Source organism: Corvus cornix, chromosome 1 (genome assembly GCF_000738735.6).
Source record: "Corvus cornix cornix isolate S_Up_H32 chromosome 1, ASM73873v5, whole genome shotgun sequence".
In the NCBI taxonomy this organism is placed as follows: Eukaryota; Metazoa; Chordata; class Aves; order Passeriformes; family Corvidae; genus Corvus; species Corvus cornix.
Genome location: NC_046332.1, coordinates 84,703,383 through 84,725,160, shown reverse-complemented (window position 1 = coordinate 84,725,160; position 21,778 = coordinate 84,703,383). Strand labels below are relative to the sequence as shown.

The 21,778-nt window shown below is 40.7% G+C and overlaps 1 long non-coding RNA gene across 1 annotated transcript; it reads right to left on the bottom strand.

The window, feature by feature from the left end:
• Nucleotides 1-1,669: 1,669 nt before the first annotated feature.
• Nucleotides 1,670-18,257, bottom strand: LOC109143941. Its single transcript, XR_002044349.3, has 2 exons — nt 12,694-18,257; nt 1,670-12,248 (listed from the first exon to the last, which is right to left on the bottom strand). It is a non-coding gene; the product is annotated as an uncharacterized LOC109143941 (long non-coding RNA).
• Between the last annotated feature and the right edge of the window lie 3,521 nt (nt 18,258-21,778).

Genomic DNA, 21,778 nt, shown 5'->3' with positions numbered 1-21,778 from the left:
CTGTTTTGGTCCAGTGACATTTGGAAGGATGAGATAGTCCAGGTGATGAAAGAGGTAGGCAGACCTCAGAACAGTCTAAACAGACTTAACCATACAACCCTGAGAAGAGCTATTTGTGGGGTGCTTGGCGAGAAGGAGCTTGATGACAAAAATTGTCAATTTTTCTGATTCTCTGTATGTTCAAGAAAGCAGAATTCTGAGCTTCCTTTTTGGTACAAAGAACAGCACTGAAGACTAAGATCCTTCTTGAGTTTTCCTTTTAAAATCAAATAATCTGCATCAAATCCCACGCTTACATATCGCACAAACCTTTTGCCTGAGTGGGGATGAAATTGATGCCTGCATGCAGTTTAGTCACACAACTTGTGCAGGTAGCACATACTACAGAAAAAGCAGTATTTGCATTAGATCATAACTGCAGTTTTACAGACTAATTAGCATTTGCTTTATGCCGTACAATACAGCTGGCTTTTGCATTTTGCTGAATTTAGCAAATACATCCCTCTGGAGATGCTAAACTAGGATAAACTCTACAAATTATGAAGGTTTTACTAGTCCTTTTCTCTAGATGATCAGGGAACTAGGAATCTTCATCTATGTCGTGGTTTAACTCTACCCAGCAGCTAAGCCCCACTTAGCTGCTTGCTCACTTTCCCCTGGTGGGATGGGGGAGAGAATTGGAAGTGTAAAAGTGAGAAAACGCGTGGGTTGGGATGAACACAGCGTATTAGGGAAAGCAAAAGCCATGCACACAAGCAAAGTAATACAAAGAATTAATTCACTGCTTCCCATCATCAAGCAGGTGTTCAGCCATCTCCAGGAAACTGGGCTCCATCATACATCACAGTGACTTGGGATGACAAGCACCATCACTCCAAACAACCTCCTCTTCTTCTTCCTCCAGCTTTATATGCTAAGCATGACTGCATATGATATGGGATATCCCTGTGGTCAGTTAGGGTCAGCTGTCCTGGTGTCCCCTCCCAACTCCTTTTGCACCCTCATACTCCTCACTCGTGGGGTAGGGTGAGAGGCAGAAAAGGCCTGTGTAAGCACTGCTCAGAGATAATGAAAACATCCCTGAGTAATCAGCACTGTTTCCTGTACAAATACAAAACACAGCCCCAAACTGGCTGCTCTGAAGCAAATTCAGGCTCTGTCCCAGCTAAACTCAGCACAATCCAGCTGACCTATGAGATACATAAAGTATATAAAGGATATCGTTTGGGGAGCAGCAGGGGAGGAATGTTACTTAAACATTTTCACATGAGGGTTATGAGACCAGAATTTGCCCACCATGACCTCTTACAGCATTCCCAAAAAAGACACAATCAAGAGAGAGGATTTGAGAAATGATAATCATGTTTTTTAGCACATCATTCTCAAGAGATAAACCCCAGGTAGCTCTGTGGCTAGAGAGCATTATATTTTCATCTCTACCCAATCACCTCTATGCTCAGAGGATGTTCCATTGCATAAAACAAGTCTCACTGAGGAAAAAACTATTGGGAGCCAAGCTGGCCTCAGCAAGAGGTCAGCTTAATCTGGAGAATGCAATGGCCTTGTGCAAACCACAGAAGAAAACAAGGCCCTGAAAAGTCCTGTAGATAATACCAGTAATGAAAATTTAATTGAATAGTGTGAAATTAATGAGAGAAACTGACAAATATTCTGGTAAAATAGAGAACTTTTAATATCCTTAAAATTACTATTAGCAGGTGGCCCAGTTTGAGCAAATTATACATCAAAAATCACTGTCATCAACTTCCAGAATTTTAGTGACAGAAATCTGGCAGTGCTGTCTCAGTGCTGTTGGAAACAGAAGCAGAATTGATGCAGGGAGAACCACGCAGTTTAAGAACTACTAGAGTTTATTTCTACACCAGGAAAATAAAAAGCAAACATACAATATTGAAAACCTATTTTAAAAATAGTAAAGGTGAAGGTTCTTGTTATAGCTTGCTACAGCATGTGTTCCTTGCAGTCTTTAGAGATGACATATAGTGCCTAGGTAACAATTTTAATGCAAAATAACAATGATGTTAAACTCTTGGGCATGTTTGGACTGGCTGTGAGTCTAATAAAAATGGTGAATGATTAAGTCGGATGTTGCTGTGTGAATACACTGTTGGTTCATGGAGTTCTACTTACAGATACATAAGATGCCTTGAAACTCTCCAGAGTGTGCTGCAAAAAGACACTTGAGGAAAATCTAACAATTACTGGCAAATGTACGTGCACCGTTGGCTGCCAAACGTAGTCATAACACTGGCATGTCGGTGGAAACTCACTGAAATGGAGAGGAGCAATAGACACCTCTTTAGTAGCCCACCAGTAAAAGAAAAAAATACTCAATGTTTCAGCATAAAAGACAGAAACACTCAGTGTTTCAGCATCTGAAGAGCTGCTTCAGTTTCATAACAGCAGGTGTGAAAATTAAAATATGTAAAAACATGAGAGAACTACTGATAAAGCTGGGAGAATAACAGCAAGAGCAAAACTGCTTAGCAGGAAGCAGCAGAAGAAAGAAGACTGAAGCAAGCTTCATGAAAGCAAAACAAGTGAAGAGACAAGCAGTTTCTTAAAAATGTCCTGAGCTCTGTACAGAGCCACTAAGCAGGCTACCAGGAGTGGCTGGAAGGTCCACAGTGTGCTTGCCCCTTTCTACTGTCTGACACAGAAGAGTTCTGCAGGTGCAGGGCTGTACAGGTTGGTTTCATGCATGTCTTACCAGCTTGGGTACCAGACAGGAATGTAGCTACACTGCTCTGGGAATCAGAGTCCAGAGACAATGCAGACACTTTTCCATGACTCTGACCTCAAGTGAATGACAGGAACCCATCAGGTTCAAATAGGTTTCTACACATAACTCACCCAGATGTGTCTAGACCACACTCCAGCTGCACTGAGGAGCACAGTGCTGTAAGGAGCCCAGAAATACAATACTGAAGTGCTTCTTTGTAGAGATGACATGCACGATTCCGTGATGCCCTTCCACTTACGGACTGTCTCCATACTGCCTAAAGTAGTGAGCTCTGTGTGGCAGTTTGGGTGCTAGTAGGCCTTACTAGCTTGGGCACAGGCTGTACTCACAGAGCGTGGCACCTGCCAGTGCTAACTTTTCCAGAATTAGGAGTGTGATGCACCTCACCCTAACTGCAGTATTGTTTCCACACTGCTAGCCATGAAGAGGGTGACTGTAGTAAGCAGATGGACTTCTTTGGATTATCTTAATTATTATGAATGCCCTGATCTGTCAAAAATATTACTCAATGCAAATAAAAAATTTGTTCTTCAAGAAAAGAAATCAAAATATATGCTAGATGCATTCCAGAACACCTGAATGCATAGTATTACAGGAACAGCAAGAAAAAAGGAGTCACTTATCTAGATAGGCAATGAGAAATTACTGTCTAAGCAACAAATCACCTTCATAAATTAAGAATGTCTCTCGCAGAAATAGATGCTTTCAGTGAAGACTTCATACTTTTTCGGTGAGGGGACACGGAACGGAAAACCACTAGGGTGTCTATTAAGAAAGACTGATTTATTCCAAAGTAAATGATCCGAGGAAATCCTCAGAGAATACTCTTCTTACAATATCAAGAATTCTAACTAGGACAAGCCCACATCAGCATCAAGCACAGCAAGACAATTGAAAGACAGATTTAGGACATCATCAATATGACTTCCATAACAAGTGATAATATGGATGCCATCTGGAAAACACAGAAAGGAGTTAGATATGGATGAGCTTCTGTCAAAGTTATTCTCTATTTTTTCCTTCTATTTTTTGTGCAAGTTCCTAGCTGTGATTATTTTTTATATAATAAAAATCCTCATAATCCTAGCATGCTTATGGGTGGAGAAGTTCTGAGAATTAAGGGCTTTGGGGGAGCAAATGTTTAGTTCTGCAAGGTTTCAGAGAAAGGTTTTAATCTGTCTGGAGCTGCCATCATTTCTCGTGATATATCCTAACAATTTTGAAACATATTTTTCACTGCCACAAACAGCAGAAAAGCTGTAAAAAGGTTGTGGGTTCCAGAGTATGTTGTAGGTTGTTCTTATAATTATGTATACTTTAGTAATTTGTATTCCTATAGGTCCCACAAGTACTTAACTTGTCTGAAGACAAGTCATTCCTGCCCTGCCTGGTTGTAAATACATGAATTTTCTTCTGAGGCTGGCACACCTGGGTAATTTAATTGGACTTAGTTCTTCTTTATAACACTAAAATGGAACTCTAATCCTTTTAAGGAAGAGCACCTCATTTTATCACTTTCAGATTCACAAGCCCCTTCAAACTTGTCATCTTCCTGTTAGCAAAAAAGGGACCGTGCAAGCTGTAGTGGTAACAATCCCCAACTTATAGTAATTACTCACTGTCTAAAGCTAGTTACAAGCTGTGTTTCTTGTTCTCATTGAAACCATTGTAAAATAAGTAGCTGTTGAGGCCTGCAATATAGAAATATAGAAAATTTATGTGCTTAGATTCTCATAAATTCAGGTCCTGGTTAGCCTCTTTGTCAGAAGAGGTACAAGGTAATTGCACAAGGTAATTGACCCATCTATTGGTAAGTTGATACTAACAGAGGGCAGGCCAGGTGGTCAGCCTGGACTCTCCAAAGCACAGTGGCAGATCACAAGCTAATGCTATCTGAGACAGTGTTTCACAAATTGGGCAGCCATAAATTACGACTGTGTTTAGAACTGAAGTGTCATGACCGTGGGATACAGGATGTCTCCAGAAGTGTGTTTATATTCAGCTGAATCACCAGTGTGCCAAAAAAATTCATTGGAAAAGCTTTGCTGTAAACAGCAGGTTGTAGCTCAGGGGATAGTGCCAGAGCACACAGCTTGTCAAAGTAATCAGCTCCTGCCTCCAGCCAGCTGCAGACATGTCCTGGCAGCTCCTGGTTGAACAAAACGAAAAGAGGACCTTGGGAATCTCCTTAAACACAGATAGCCAATAAAGTTTGGGGTTGCTTTGTTTATTTTTGTTTTCTGTATCTACTTTCTAGTTTCTTAATTTATTTTGCTTTTCATCCGGTCATCTGGCAGCTGTCACCTGGCTTGGTAAATACTTTCAGCAGAAGCTGGCAATAGTTCAGGTGGCCTGACTTCAAAGGAGAGCAATATAACAAATATCCACTAAATTGCACCTAGGCATTAAGCCACACATGCTTAAATTAGACTCTCCTGCTACCTTCTGGAAGGAAGTTGTGCAAGGAGAAGCTATAAAAGAAGAGATGCCTTCTAAGCAAGTCAAACTAGGAGAGAAGCCAGCTTAATACTGGCCAGATAAAATATGAAATGTCAATGCAAAAAAAAAAAAAAAGGAGGAAGAGATGAAAATTGAAAAACTGTAACAAAGAGCAAGAAAATCAGTCAGCAGTGCAATGAAGTTGTTGACCAAAAAGCAGATGGCAATAAATTGGGGCAGCTTCTAAGAATCCTAGAACTAAGATAAGGAAGCTCAACACCATGAAATATGATGATCTGATACCTGAAGGCAGGCAAATATTCAGGTACTTGAAAGAAGTTCTTATCAAAAAAGTTCAAGTTGGTCATTTAAACAAATGCTGAAATTTAATTATTGCATACAAAACACAAGGAAATTGATACTACAACTACAGAAGAGAGTGGAAAAAGCACGGAGAGTGCTTTGCTTTGCTGAAGGTGGGGCTCCGGCATAAACCAGCAGAAGCCCAGCTCACGCTGCACAGGCCGAGACATGCACCTCATATTCAATCTGCTCTGCGTGTGGCAGGAGTCAGAGAGAGCCTGCCTGGGGGCAGGAAGAGGATTTTGCCTCCTCCAGTCTAAGGGTATGAACCCAGTAGGACACTTTTAGTTAAAAATACTGGAAACTTCCTCACATGAACAGGAAATATGCTCTCTCTTTGGCAAAGACAGAGCAGATTCTTAGAGAAGGCTGCAATTACTTGGGTTAAGTGCACAAGCTACATCTGGGATGGGGATATTGCTCAGTGTATTTGGCAAATTAAGTTATTTCAAGGTAATACAAATAGAAACAGATTGCTCTTTTTTAAAGGGTGGTGAAGAAGGAAGAAGCACTGGACTCTGTCTTTCATGAGTCAGAAAAAAATGACTTGGCTGAAAGAGGCAAGTAAATTACTGAAGGTACACCTGAGTGTAAGTAGGGATGGACATACCAAAAGTGTGATAGTATCCCATTTCCACTCTGCCCACCAAGAGATTTCTTGGACTATATTTGTCCTCTCTGACATGTATGGACATGCCTTTTTGATTTCTTTAAGGACTCCTCGTAAGAAAGCACTAGATCTGAAGATGCATGGCCAAAGTCTGCCATCATCACTTAGCTGGAATTTCAAAACATTTATAAAATGTGAACTAGTTCAGACAGGGCAATGCAGATTCAACCCAGTCTTCATGGGTGAAATGTTCTAGTTCAGCAGTAAGCTGAACACAAAGGGTTCATAGAGCTGTGTCAGGAGAGTTTAAAAGGTAAATACAAAGATGAGAGAGGACAAATCTGCTGCAATTTGACATTCCCAGTGCAGACGTCTGCTTTGGCATAGGGCTCTCTCTGCAGTCAAAACTTGGTACTTGTGCAAACAAACAGCACCTTGAGATTGCCACTTTCTTTCCAGTGACTGAGGAAGGTAGACAGGGTAATCAGCTCAGCTGCAAATGCTTCCTACATAGATGCACAAAAACAAGTTAGAAGATTAAGTGGTGTTGGACCAGAAGATTTACAGAGTTTCCTTCCAGCCTCAACCATTCTGTGAAGCTTAGGCCAAGTGCCAACATGTAAAATTGGAGCAGCCAAAGGCAACTTCCCCTCAGGTCACTCAAATTAGCTGTAAGTCCAGTCTTGCCCAGCATTTGAAGTGAAAACAGGATGGGCATGAGGGGTCAGACATATTATCCCTTAATTTACTCATCTGGGTGAAAAAATGCAAACTTTGACAAGAGAGTGTGTGCAGAGGCTCATAAAGTGATTATCATAAAAGCAAAAGAAGACTCACTGAAGTGTCTGTCTTGTTACTGACAGCCTTAATTTTCTTAAGATATTGATCTGTGTGCCATTAGCCATTTTTAAAAAGAGATCAACTGAAACTGTGACTCTTGGGAACAGAATAAACAACTTTTTATATTCTGAAACTTAATCAATTACTAAATAATATTTTTTTGATCCTTTGTAACCAGAGAAACGGACGCTGAACTGATGTCCAAGCTCCTGAGGAATATAAAGTGCCTTGGACTGGAGGAAATAAATGTGCAACTGCCATAGGAAAAGGGAACAACAAAAATGGCATGTTTCTGAGGAGACTATGATGGCCAAAGAAGGAACTAACTTGGAAAAGATCACCTTATTTTCCTGAAAGCCTCATTCTGCCACTAGTTTCTGGAAATAGATCAACTCAGAGGAGTAAGTATAATCATCTCCAAGCCATTTATGAGTCTGAGATTAAAGTAGGTTGGTGGGGTGTGAAGAAATATGGAGATGTGAGGAAAAGAAAATGCTCCTCTGCGACTGCTGTCAAATACAGCATCCAACTGCCCATAGGCTGATTGCATTACAGAGGAAATGTAATACATTTTGTAATCATCCTAGGATTTGGATTTCAGTATTCTTTAGGTGTTTGTTTTAATGAAATTGTCTAGGTCCTCCAGGAGCATCTTGACTTGTGATGGCCATAATTCCCACCCCAAAAAATCCCTTAAAATTCCTCCATTCTTTTAATGAATTTGGGAAAGAAAAACCAAACCAAACAAAAACAAACAAATAAAAAAAATCAAACAAAAAAAATCCAACCAGAAATAACCTTTCTCACTTTTCCAAAACACTGCTAAGTAATAGCAAGTAACTTGGACAATTGGACTTCCATGGCAGCTGTATTGGACTAATGGCTGTTCAGAAGAAAAGGTTTATATTACTTTATGTGCCCTTTCTCTTTTCAGCACTTTCAGCCTTGAGGATTTTATGAGTAAATCCAAGAAAAATACTTGGGTGTACAGTGACAATATCAAAAATGTACATTTACTAGACAAATGAATTTTGTTAAGAAAGCCAGGATCATGACAAAGAGAAAATTAAGGAGAGAAGGAGAAGAAGAAAAAACAAAATGTCAGAATTCTTGGTGACTATTGAAACTACTCCTTGTCTGACTCCAAAACAGATAGAGAAGAAGGAATGCATTAGGTTGTCATTGACAATTTTATATTCAACCTCTTTCTTCCTTTCCTGATATGGTCAGTTCACGAGGGATCTGATTCCTCACTTTGCTATCCAGTTTGAAATCAGGTAATCATGAAAGGTAACACCTGTATCTTTTATTGTGCTAAATGAAGCAAACTGTCTTATGTGGCAAGGAAGCAGATGATCTAACAGGTGTATTTAATATTTGAGTATAGTCCTGCTTAGTTTTTATGTTCCTCGCAGAAGTATTTCCTCATGTTCCTACCCAAAGGAACGTGCCACATTCACAACTGCCAACAATCGCCGTCCTGAAGGAGCAGACAGGCTTTGCTGCTGGTCAGCACCTCCAAGTCCCATGTATGAGATGAGTTAAGGAACAGCGGCAGATGTCACAGCATGATCGATGCAAACTAGGAGTAAATCTCATAAACATGGACTCCTGCACACTACATCAGCAAGGACATGGTGCGGACACCAATCACTTTGAAATCACTTTGTCCCAGATCTTGCAATGCCTCCTGTCTGACTCTACCTTGAACAAGTGCAGCATCTCCAGGCCTGGCCAGTGAATTTTCTGGTATTTGATGCACTCACCTCTAAAGTCACTCACACAAACACACAGGGGGAAAAAATCATCAAGTAATGCTTTTCTGGTAAAAGCATTGCAGGAGGAGCCCACAGCCCCCCAGAAACTAGAAAAGCAGAATTTTTTAAATTTATAGATACTTCTTTTCAGCACACTTTAATAGTCTCCATTATTTAGCTGGTTTTCAATCTCATCCCAAAGCATATTTAAATGTTTGGTTGTTTCTTTCCCTCTCAGATTTTTTGTGATGTTGTCAGCAGTTACAAATGCTAGGCAAAAAAAGCATTACAAATGCTAGACCACATTTATGTATTCTCATATCCTAGCCCTCTGCAGCTTCTGAAATTGGGGCCTGTGCCCTTCTCATCAGGGATTTCTGTGGACTCTCTCCTGGGATGGCAGAACCACCACTTCCATCTTCAGTGGCCTAGTTCAGATTTCCTACTCCATCCCCTCACCTCCAAACATTACTCCCTCTTTTAATTTTCATTCTCTGCTTTCTCTGCTGACTGCAGTTGCTTTAAGCAAATGAAAAATGAAAAAAACAAGGGTCGTAGGTGCTGCTTTAAATGGAGTGCCCCCAGATCTGCCCCTCAAGTGAATCCTGCAAAGGTTAACCTGCATGACTGTTGTAAGTGCAGCTGCTGTCACAGGAGCCTGGAAAGACCAGCCCCATGACCCATTTTAAACACACAATCCCTGATTCATGGCAGAAATCTCATTATGGACATTCATTTTTTTTAAAAAGTGCTGAGTAGTGGGTAACAACATATCTTCAAATTAAATCCAGTTCAATAAATAGCACAAAATTAAATCATTCAAGGTCTGCTCTGCCTTGAGCTATACTTAAGCCCTGCGCATGATTAACAGATTAGAATGCAAAAAAAAGAAAGCAGCTTAATCTGTCCACTGCAGAGATACTTTTATTCCCTTGTGCTACAAATTGTTTTATCTCTGGATACTACACCAGTCTGCTCTGCCTGTAGGCCTGAGCAGATGGTGTGGCTAGAGGAGCACTGAATTTCCAATTTACCCTGAAACCTGGATATTTGTGTTTTGTCCTTTGAATGATAATACTGTTTTCAATTCTTGCAAAGAACTATGTATTTCATTCATTACAGTGGTATTCCCAGTCAAGATCAACACAAACAAATGCTGAGAGGATCAGATTGGTCCCAAGCCATGCAGTAATTCAGTATAAAAGAAAAGGCAGTGGCATCCAGATAGCCCAAATCCTACCTTCATGCCTTATCTGTAACAACACACTATGTGCTATGTGGCTGTCACTTAAACATCCTTTAAATTAGCACTTTATATTTGGACATTTAAATCCTAAATATTCCTCACAACGAACTTCAATTAATTAACAAAGACAGCATTCCAAGCTTTTATTCTCTTAAATGGAGCCTACTTTTACTTTTTTAAATAAGACTGCATAGCTGTATAAGTACACCACTGCACTTAAAATAAAAGCAACTAAAGCAGAATAATATAAAGTTTAGTCCAACAGAATATAATCTAAATTCTTCTGGCACAGCAGGACCATGTTTCACTCTCAGCAGAAACTGAGAGGTGAGAGGGTTCAGCCTTGTGCAGGATGAAGCCATTTGCAATATTACATACGCTGTGCATAGCACTGACAACAAAGAGAATCAGGCACACATTGAGACCACGCACAGGTCTCAATTAGAAATATCACTGCGAGGCCTTTGGCACTTAAATAACCAGAAAATTGTTGTCATCATTTGCATTTCATAGCTGAAACTCAAATATAGGGACATATCAGAATAGCAATGAGACACACTGGCACATTCATGTATTTTTAAATATGAAAAAGACCACCCTGCTGTAGCAGGTGACATTTTACAGTCTGCTCTGATACCCTCCTTCAATCATGCCAGCTACTTCCAGAAGATGTTTTCTGCCAAAGTGCCTGAACAAATTAGAAACCTGCTGGCACAGGGGATTTTACAAATTGAGCAGTGGGATTTTAATTTAGTGATTCTCTTAAATATAACACCCTTAAACCCCTCTGTGGGCTTACAAGCTACATGGCCAAGTCAGACTTGCCTCAGGTGCAAAATCCCAATGACAATCAGCCTGCACCAGCTGTAAAAGCAGTGGGCTAGTGAGTACCACTGTAGGGTGGTGGTATGTCACCTGCAGCTGCTGAGGCACAGGCTCATGTGAGAAGACAAAACCTGTCCTAGGAATAGGTTTATCTGTGATATGGTTTCCTTCTGGTAAGGTTTTATGCAGTTTTCCTCTATTGAGATTTCAGAAGTGAGTCAGGTGATATATGACCCAGTTTTGAACAGGAAGGTAACCCCAACTTGCTATGCTACTGTGAGCATGTGTAGTCTTTTGATTTTAAGTACAACTAAAGAAAAGCAGAGTTGATTGAATAAATCATTAGTTCTTTGTTATAAGTTTTAAATGAATTGATGTTTGAACAGCAAGCTTTGTTGTGTTAGAGGTTTTTTCCTAACAGTAATTTCTGTAGTGACTTCTACTAAAACAAAGGCAATGTGGTTTTAAGACCATTCAGTGTGATAAGGCTGTGCTGAGAAATTAAGAAGCTGTTTGTATTTTCTGAAGAAATATATCATAATAGCAGTCTATAATGTTGAAAATTGTGAGAGCTTTTTCAGTTGCTTGCATAAAAATAACTGCATTTTTAGTGCCCAGCTTCAAACTTAAGTGGCCATGATTCTCATACCTGATTGATCTGTAAATCTTGGAGTTTGGATTGTGCAAAACCCCTAAAAAATACTCAGTTGAGCCTGAGACATCTGATATTTGAGGACAGACTGACTTTCCAGACTCCTCAAAACGGAAAATCACATGAAAACATCTCATTGTCAACAGCTAAGCCTCCCAGATTCTCTCCAGTTCACCTTGAAGCGGTGAGAGAACAACATTTTATGTGATGAGCTCATTGCCTGCAGTGCCAGACTCTGCCCTTCCAGAATCCCAGATGCTGGGGAAAGTCTGTGAACCCCAGCTTTTCCCACCTTTTATTTTCAGTCATTTATTATCATTGCCAAAGGGACATCCATAGCCATGTTCTTACTCTTTTTTTTTTTTACAGCAAGGGCACTGAAAGTTTTGCATATGCAAAATAGGTTCAGATGAAGGTGAACATATAGGTGTAGGATGCCTATGTCTATACACAGCCCAGACAACATCAGCAACCAAAGAGACACAGCCAAAAAGATTTGCCCCAAAATCTCAGCATCTTTCAGACACGTCAAATTTGCTGGGAACATGCTGATCAGCTGGGCTCCTGCAATTGGTCTGAGTATGTCCAACCAACCATTTTAAGTTTGTCCAGCATGGCTGGAAAGGCAACAGGGTTGGCCACCAGAAGTTCAAAGACTGCAGAAACTGAGAGTATATCAGCAGCACTCCAGCCAGAGCTGCAGGAAGGTCCCCAGCTGCATTGAATGATTTTTAGAGTTGAATGCTGTATGGCTGGGGGAGGAAAAAAAAAAAAAACAACAAACTGTCAGTAAGGCAGGAGAGTGTAGGTGAGAAATTTTTCCCCAGATTTAACATGATCCTAAACATTTTCTTAAATAGAATCTGTGAATGATTCTTTGCATCTAAAATAACCTAGAGATTTGAGACTTTTGTGTGCTTTTGTTTAATTAATGTTTGTTACAAGACCTACTGAAACTACTTTTCTCATGTTTATATTATAAAGGCTCTGTGATAGTTCCTGAGACCAACAGGAATAATCCCATCTGCATAACAGAAACTAAAGGGAGATCTGTAACCGATTTAATTTTATCATGTTTCAACCACTAAATACATCTTTTTACATCAGAAATAGGCAATAAGTTGCATTTCTGTCAATAGGTAACAGATGAGTATGCCACTCTATCAAAATGAAACTATAGCCTGTTATTACGCTTACGACTCTTGCAGCCACATCCAGACTTTGGATCCAGCAGCACACCCTTCCAAGGATGTTGCTTCAGGACTGATGCAGGCTGACAAAGAAAGGGAAAAGAGCAGACAGAGTTAATACAAGCACGAAAACTGCAAGGTGCAGACAGGAAATACCCTTTCTGGTTTTAAGTAATTTGGTTTAGTTTGTTATAAAACTTATATTGTTCAAAGAGACACGGAGAAAATGAATCCTTTTGGATTCCTGAACTTCAAAATTACACATCTTAAAATGATAATAGAAAGACAGCAGTTCAATTTGATTGGCAAATCAATTGGGATTGAAACATTAGCCATATGTTCTTTCATTTGTTTTGGTTTTTTTTTTCCAAACATAAATAGAGAAACGTATTTTTAATTTTACAATCCTTTTCTGCTTTCCATTTTCTATAAATACTGTTCAAAGCTTTTTGGATTACAGTGAAAACCTATGTATTTTTGTAGCTGAGAAGATACTTAATTACCTACTGACTGCTGAGGGTACTGATGACTGACACATATCCATCATTTGAAAAATTGAGATTTGTCACTATAATTACTAAACGTATCAAGTTATTTTAAACTTCTTTATAGTCTTCCCATTCAGTGGCAGCAGAAATTGAGACAGCATTCAGCGAAGCCACAACTTTGGTGTTGATACTCATCAGAAGACATTTGGAGGCATCACTAATTAAATCAGAAAAGATATTAAATGCTTTTTACTAGAGTATGTTGTTGGACAGAAGGAATTGTGGTTGAAGCAGTAGAACTCCATCCTGCAACATGCCAGGCTGGAACTCGGATCACAGGAAGCTCTTATTTGGGCCATGTAGGGAAGGAAAACAGGTCTCTTAACACAAACAGCGATAATTACTTTAATTGTTTTTGCAGGACCCCTTTAAAGAGAAACTCAATTTTTTAGGACTCCCACAGTATAAAGGTAAGTTAATGAAGTAAATAGACACAGAGCATCTTAGATCCCAGACAAAACATTTAAGCAAACTGATCTATTTGACTTCCTTGCAGAATAACTGTCAGTATTCCCCAGAGGAAGAAGGATGGCACTGAGAAATCCCTAGGCTTCATCTGAACCCTTGAAGTCAGTAAAGCCAAACTACTGTGAGAAGTGGTGATTTAGATTTTTCTACAAAACCCTTTTGATGGTACTATAAGGTGCAGTACATCAAAGATACTCTTCAATAAAGGTAGTTCATACTGAAAAGGGGAAAAAAAACCCCCAATTTTATAAGAGCAAGAAACAAGAAGCATCAAGAATGAAGGAACTAACATTAAAGAGTTTTTCAAAGTACCAGGCATGGCTCAATTGACTGATAACCTTGATAACTATCAGTAAGTCACAATGTCAGGGTCCAGGAGAGCTGGATGACTGCCATGTACTCCTGACCAAGTCTGTGCTTTTAGGAGGTATCCCTCAGGAGATGACTTAAATCAGAGCCTCAAGGAAGGTCCTCAGTGTTCCACAGATGAAAGTCTGCTATGGCTGAGTTACTCAAGAGGCAAGGTCATAACACTGCTAAGAAATGCCTTTATTTCAAGTCCTTCTATAGACCATGAACTTGGGTGAACCTCTTTGGAAGCTTATCACCACCACCAAGTAGGCAAAACTCCCAAAAAACTAAAACGTAAAGCAACCGTTTAGCTCCCTAGTTCGGCTAAGTTTGGAAGCAGGCATGACTCTTCATGGTGAAGTTATTTGACTCAGTCCTCACCCCCTTTGCAAAACAGATGTGTATGGATCAAGAAGAGAAGACAGATCCTTGCCATGTTAGTGTTACATTTTCAAGGGGATATACAGACAATAACCTGCTAGTATGTGTCTACTTTTTTAGCAACTCTGGATGAGTACAAGTGGGAAAGCCTGGCCCCTTTCAGCAGCAACTCAGCTCAGATGTAGGTGGGTGTCAGCAAAGTGACTCTTGGCAGAAATGAAAGCCAAAGGTGCAGAAAACTGTCAGTTACAAAATGTTGAGCCCCTGAGGGCACCCACTGTCCCTGTCAAATCCCATGGGGCTCCCCTACCCTCCCATGGTCAAGGATCCCATTTCAGCCCAGCCTGTACCCATCAGTCAGGTAAGGTCCCCATTAGAGTAAGCTTGCTTGAGGAAACTTACCTTCCTCAGAACTCAGATGGAGGCAGCTGTGGCAACAATTTCAAATACTTAAAATATTAGAAAATTTAGTAAAACTTTCTTCCTGCTTTGCCAGTAGTCTTGCAGTGTTTTCAGGGGGTATTTCCCAATGGTAGGTTGGAGGAGAAATCACAAATAAAAATCTCCACCCGGTAAAACCACAAAGTATGACTATTTCTCAAAACAAGATGCAAAGTAGGGGCATTTCACCACAGTACCAAAACAAACATGAACAGTCCTCTGTAGATCCTGCCTAGGCAGCTGCTTCAGCTTCAAATGGATCAATACTTTTCCTTGGAGGCTGGGTGACAGGACCATCCAACAAGAGGATAAACAAAAAAAAGCCCATAGGTAAGAGGACTGAAGACAGTGAAGGAAGGATAAAGGAAAAATCAACCACCACTGACAAGTACGACAGCAAAAGAAACTAGGATAAAGTTTCCTGTAGGCAGAGCAGAGGTATAGGGAGTTCAAATACATGCTCCAGCCATGGCCATTCCTCATGGCCAGCAAGCTGGAGCAGCCTGATTTGACGACCAGCAATGCCTGCATGCTCTTCTCCATACAGCAAAGTCCAGCAGCTAATAAATGATGTGTGAAATCTGTTTGGACAGAGGATCAGGTTTTCCCAGAACATTTCCATAGTCAGCCCAGTTCTTCTGAGAGAACCTGAGGAGTATTGTAGAAACTGTGCTGAAATCAGCTTGAAGTTTTCAGGATGTATTTGAATATTTTCTGTCCAAGATGCATAGTTGAAATAAATTTTTGCAGCAGATCTGCAATTGCATGTAACTTTTTTTATTTTTGTTCAGCTAGAAAAACAATTATCTCTCCTTATTAAATCAGCCTCTATATCCTGTAATGACCTTTTGCTGTGTGCTTTTTTTCTGTTCACCTGCTTGTTTCATGAGCTAGGCTTGTGTGTTTTCTCTTCGTTTTTCTAATGGCAATAATGAGAGTGAAGCTACTGAAGAGCAGATGATTTCTGTGCTAAAGCTTTAGTAAATTTTGTGAGGCAATTTTCACAGTCATATAAAACCTGAAACAGCATTGAATTGTCTATGTAGCTAAAGTAACAAAGAGCCTGACAATTAACATTTGCATAGCAAAAACTGCCCAGAGAAAACTTAAGCAGCATACAAGTTCTTTGTTGACAGAGGTTTACAGTCAAACCAAAATGTTTTTCATCCAGTGTTTAAAGCATACAGGCGTAGGGATGCCTCACTAAATAAATGGTGTGCTGCAGGTGCATAATTGTGCTGTGACTGTGCTTTGGAGAAGTTTTGTAAAGCTTGTAGTGAAGGCCCAAAGCAAGAGACTAACACCAATTTTCAAATCTGCTGCACTCATTAGACAGCTGAAAAAAGAAATTGTGGACTGCTGACTACCATTCCAGTCAGAAACCCCTAATTAACAGCATAACAAGCCCAGAGAGGACTTCTTCATTAATAACCAGTAATGACAGGCAGAGAGTTAAACTGGTTGCCCGAAGTTCCAGGAACACAGGAATTTCCCATAATCAATACCTTTTTGCCTGCTAACATTTTCCTCGTGAAAGTTAAATAAACTGGCACAAGCATATACAAGAGTAATTTTCAAGTGAATTATACATTCTGGCATTTGTCTTTCTTCCATACAGGCACAGTAATGTCTCCTGCGAATAATTTGAAGAAATTATTCAGAAATTCTGAACTTGGAAAATTATCTTTAGAAAACTTGATGGGACATATTTATAGAGTAGGTGCAATGATTGAGCACTCAGCATTTTCGTTTGCATATGCCAGTACATATTTGCACATATGACTGAAGTGAATAAAAAGACAGATAGATACTCAGTCTAAAAATTATATTCTGTACATGAAAGCATTGCCTTAGGAAGCTGCAGGAGAATTGCAAGTATTTTGTTACAATAGCTATCAGTGTGGTTACTTCGGGGAAAAAAAAAAACCCTGTTAAAAATAGGTCTTAAATTTTCTAGTTCATTTCTTCGCTTGAGTGAACTGTGAAAGAATTAGTTCCCTAATTATGCCAACACAATGGCTTAACTTGTTGAGTTGCAAAAGCTCGCTGTTAATCAGCATCTCTAATGCAGTAATAGTAAGCCTGTGACAATGAGAGAAAACAGAAAAAGATTCACAGTCCCTGCCATTAAAAACTATTATTTCCCACACATTTTAGTATAGAGGCAGTTCTTGTACTCAAAACTGTGAGACCCCAAACACATTACCATAGGAATAATTTTACTTTGGTAGCTACTGTTAATTGCCAGGCAGTGTGACGGAGGTGCTGGCTATTGGTGTAGTTAAGTGTTTCTGGGCTGTGAAAGAACTGTCTTTCTGCTAATGGGACAACAGAGCCCACTCTACAGGGGAGAGGTTTAAAGTCTCCAGATTAGAGTCATCCTTGGCGGCATTTAGGAAGACTCGAGTTATATTAGCACTGAGTTGGATCACGGAATAGATGCTTCTTTCTTTCATTGCTGCTGATTTATCTGAATTTACACTGTTGTAAATAACAGACTTCCTTCTGAGCTTCCTCTTGAACCTCAACAAATTCATAAGCTTGCTTTGCTCTGCCTTCCACCTCCTGCACTTTCTTATTACATTTTCTAGTAGCATTTTCTATCATCTTCAATGATGGCATTAGCTTCCTTTCTTAGAGGAAGTTAGAGGAGCTCACAAGATCACTGATGACATGTTTTAAATTTAAAAAAACCCCAAACCTTCCTGCTTCCTTTTTTTTTTTTTTTTTTTTTTTTTGCCATTTCAATACTCAGGTCTCACATTCTTGGGAAGACACAGACAATCCCTACTCTGACAATTACAGTGTAGTATATTAGTTATCTCTTAATTTTTAAATAAATCAAAAGCAGAAATAAAACATCTCTGCTTCTCTTGGGTGCAGAAGAGCTCCCCTAGCTAGGTACCCATCAGGCTGCAGCGGGTTCAGCAATACTGAACTGGGCTATCAAGCATCCCTTAGCCCAAACACAGGCTGCAGTGCTGAATTTGGCTTAATCTGAACACCTTCTCAGCTCACTCTCTGTGTCCAGCTCTTATGTCAGGAAGCAGAGAGCAGCAGCATGCCTAACTTTCCATCTTTACCAGTTCTTAGGAATAACTGGAGAAATTTGGGAGAGAAGGGAGCAATGCATCCCCTCCCTTCCAACTCCACATATGCTATTGGTGCCCAAACTCGACTGCCAGCTCCCCTCAGTCTGAGGGGTACAGAGGAATCTCAGCCTTTCTGCTGCCCCTGCTCTTTTGCAGAGACATTGGGTGGTATGAGCTGCATGGTGAGTATGTGATTGTATTAACCAAAACCTGACACTGTACAGAATCACAGAATATGCTGAGCTGGAAGGGACCCTCAAGGATCATTGAGTCCAGCTCCTGGCCCTGCACAGCACCATCCCCAAGAGTCCCATCATGTGCCTGAGAGCATTGTCCAAATGGTTCTTGAACTCTGTCAGGCTGGTGCTGTGACAACTTCCCTGGGGAGCTGTTCCAGTGCCCAACCACCCTCTGGGTGAAGAACCTTTTTCTAATATCTAAACTAAACCTCCCATGGCACAACTTCAGGCCGTTCCCTCAGGCTGTGTCACTGTTCACCACAGAGAAGAGATCAGTGCCTGCTCCTCCTCTTCACCTCATGAGGAAGTTGTAGACTGCCATGAGGCCTCCCCTCAGTCTCCTCCTCTTCAGGCTGAACAGACCAAGTGCTCTTAGCCACTCCTCATATGGCATCCCCTCGAGGCCCTTCACCATCTTTGTTGCCCTCCTTTGGATGCTCTCTAATATTTTAATATCTTTCTTATATTGCAGCACCCAAAACTACACACAATATTCAAGGTGAGGCCACCCCAGTGCAGAGCAGAGCAGGACAATCCCCTCCCTTGCCTGGTTGGTGATGCTGTGCCTGATGTTCCCCAGGACATAGTTGGCCCTCCTGGCTGCCAGGGCACACTGATGGCTCATGTTCAGCTTGATCAGGACCTCCAGGTCCCTTTCCATGGTGCTGCTTTCCAGCATCTCATTCCTCAGTCTGTCCATACATTCTGCCCCATCCCAGGTGCAGAATCTGGCACTTTCACTTGTTGAACTTCATACTGTAGGTGATTGCTCAGCCCTCTGATTTGTTGAAGTCTCTCTGCAGGGCCTCCCTGTCTTTGAGGGAGGCAAGAGCTGCTCCCAGTTTTGTATTGTCTGTGAACCTGCTCAGTATCCCTTCCAGTCCTGCATCCAAGCCCTTTATGAAGATGTTGAAGAGCACAGGACCTAAGGTAGAGCCCTGCAGAACCCCACTAGTGACAGGTCACCAGTCTCATGTCACCCCATTCACTGTAACCCTTTCTGCCTGACCCGTGAGCCAGTTGCTCACCCATCCCATGATGTGTCTATCCAGCTGTGTGCTGGACATTCTGTCCAGAAGGATACTGTGAGAGACAGTAGCAAAAGTTTTACTGAAATCCAAAAAAGATTACATCAGCTGGCTTCCCTTGATCAACTGGGTGGGTTACCTTGTCATAAAAGGAAATCAGCTTTGATAAGCAGGACTTTCCTCTCATGAAGCCGTGCTGGCTGTGACCAATAACTGTACACCTGGCTTCTCTCAAATCAGCCCACAGAGAAACTCAGAGGTTTGGACTTGTGCCAGTGTAATGATCAGGAGTACATAGACAAGGTAGTTAAGAACCCCACAGTTCTCCTGCATCATTTTTTTTGTTTTCCTTGCAGGTGCTCAAGAGTGACATCAGGTGTACATGCAGAAAGTTGAATCTCTACCTTCTGAATGTGGCTTTGCATCTGAAGCTGCTTCAACCCTACTGCTTGCCAGCCCTGGATTAGAAGTCTACTCTGCTTTTGTCTTACTTTACACTTTCTTCAGATCCTCTAAATTTCCACTGAGTCTCTCAGAATTTTTGTGGCATTTTTGACCTTTTACAGGTCCTCAATCTCTGTTCCACTTTGGGGGAAAACTATACTGCAAAAAGTCCCTTCTGCATCAGCCATCTCACCTGGACCAGCTTCTCCCTCCCTTTATTCTCAATGTTTCCTTTCTGAAATGTGAGCTACTAAGTCTGGTCCCATATGCGGAACATGTTGTGTTGCACATGTTGGAACATCTGATGACAAAGTAACTTCAAAAATAAGGACATTTGTCCCAGCTTCTTGGCTTCTGGAAGGTTTTTAAGCTGCTACTAACCACGGACTTCCTCTTGGCTGAAGCCTGTGAGTGACAACATGTGCAAGCAGAGAGCTCATTAACAGTCAGGATGTTTGAGGGTGGTGCTTCTTGTGCAAAGCATATTTAATTTTATCAGCAAATCAAGCTATTTTTAGTCACAAAGTACTCTGTGAAAATGACAAGAGCATGCGAGAGCTGAAAGATTGCGAGATATAGAGGCAACTATTTCTATTTTGAAGCCTCTGCTGAGAAGATAAAAATTATTGAGGCTGAAATGCTGCATTCCAGCATTTACTGTCTCTCTTGACAGTAGAAGCACCGTGGGAGACAGAAGAAAAAAAAATAAGTTAGAGAGATAATACACAGGAAGCCAATGTTATGTTATATTAAAAACAGCCAGTACTTACAGTGGCAAGCTTGGAAACTAGAAAGGAAATACTGCAATACTAAACTATGCAGAACATGTTATACCTATATTCTTTCCCCCTCTCTTTACAAAATAATATTAGGCATAGAATTATCACCAAAAAAATGGCAGGAGCTAGATGCCAAATGGCCAGACTACTTCACAGATCAATGAAGAAGAAGCTGGCTGTCTCCCTTGGGCACAGAACTGTCCTGATCTCAGAAGGAGATGCAGATCATTTGTATAAGTAAGTGGTGTATCTTTATGGTTTATAGAAAACGCCTAAGTCGGGGAAAATCATCCCCCTTATCTGTGCTGAAGAGAGAACACAGTACAGAACTGAAAATCGAGAAAAGAGAAAGCTGATCTCTTCCCACTCTATTCAGACCAGCAGTCCTCTCCCCAATGCTCAAATTAGGTACTTCTTGTGAAGTAGGTACTTCCTTCAGGAAGGTTGGAGCTCAACGATTACAAGTCTAGCTCAGGCACCTGCTGGGTGCAAAATGAATACCGGCTTTGCTGAAATCTCCTTGTGCCAAAAAAGCCCTAACCCAAAACAACTAAAGTAAACAGCCTAATCCTCTTGCAGTAGGGGAACCGTTACGAAGGTACAGAACAAAACATTTACAGTCATTCTTTTTTGATTTGATAATCTTTTAACAACTATGGTTTTACCTTTACTAAAATATGTAGCCTGTGGTAAAGTTACTTGCATCTTTCATTTTTTCTAGAACAGTTGCCACAGAAGTTTGTAGATCCATTGTCTGAAAAAAAAATCAGTGTAAGATGTACATAGTTTTATTTCTATGGGTTCACATTTGTCTGACAGTCTGTCTTACTCTGTGAGATGTTTCATTCTTTGCAAGACAGCTTTACTTCAGTTAGGCAAGTTTAAGACCTTGATTTTAGTACTCAGACCTAAGTATATGTCATAGAAACCAGTACAAAATTAGTTTAAAGCAACATGTCTTGTGGCATGGCTCCCTGTCCATCAGTGGTGCTGATGCTACTGCCAACTCCTTACAGAGGGAAAATCCTGGCATCTCAGAGTTATCCATTCTCATCAGCACTTCTCAGGATCCCACCTTGGTAAATCTACCCAAATTACTATTTTGCATGATGCCACATAAGTCAGCTACTCTGGAGAGTCTCAAAATACTAAGTATGCATGGGTTTTGGATGGGGAAGGGGTTTTTTTTGTAAGACTGTAACCTGATTTTGTGTGTTTTTATTCTGCCATCCTCCTTTTAAGGGTCTGGATGAAATCCTGGTATTACTGGGTCAGAGGTGAAACTTACATCGGTGAGTGTGAGATACTGATGTATCTTGGC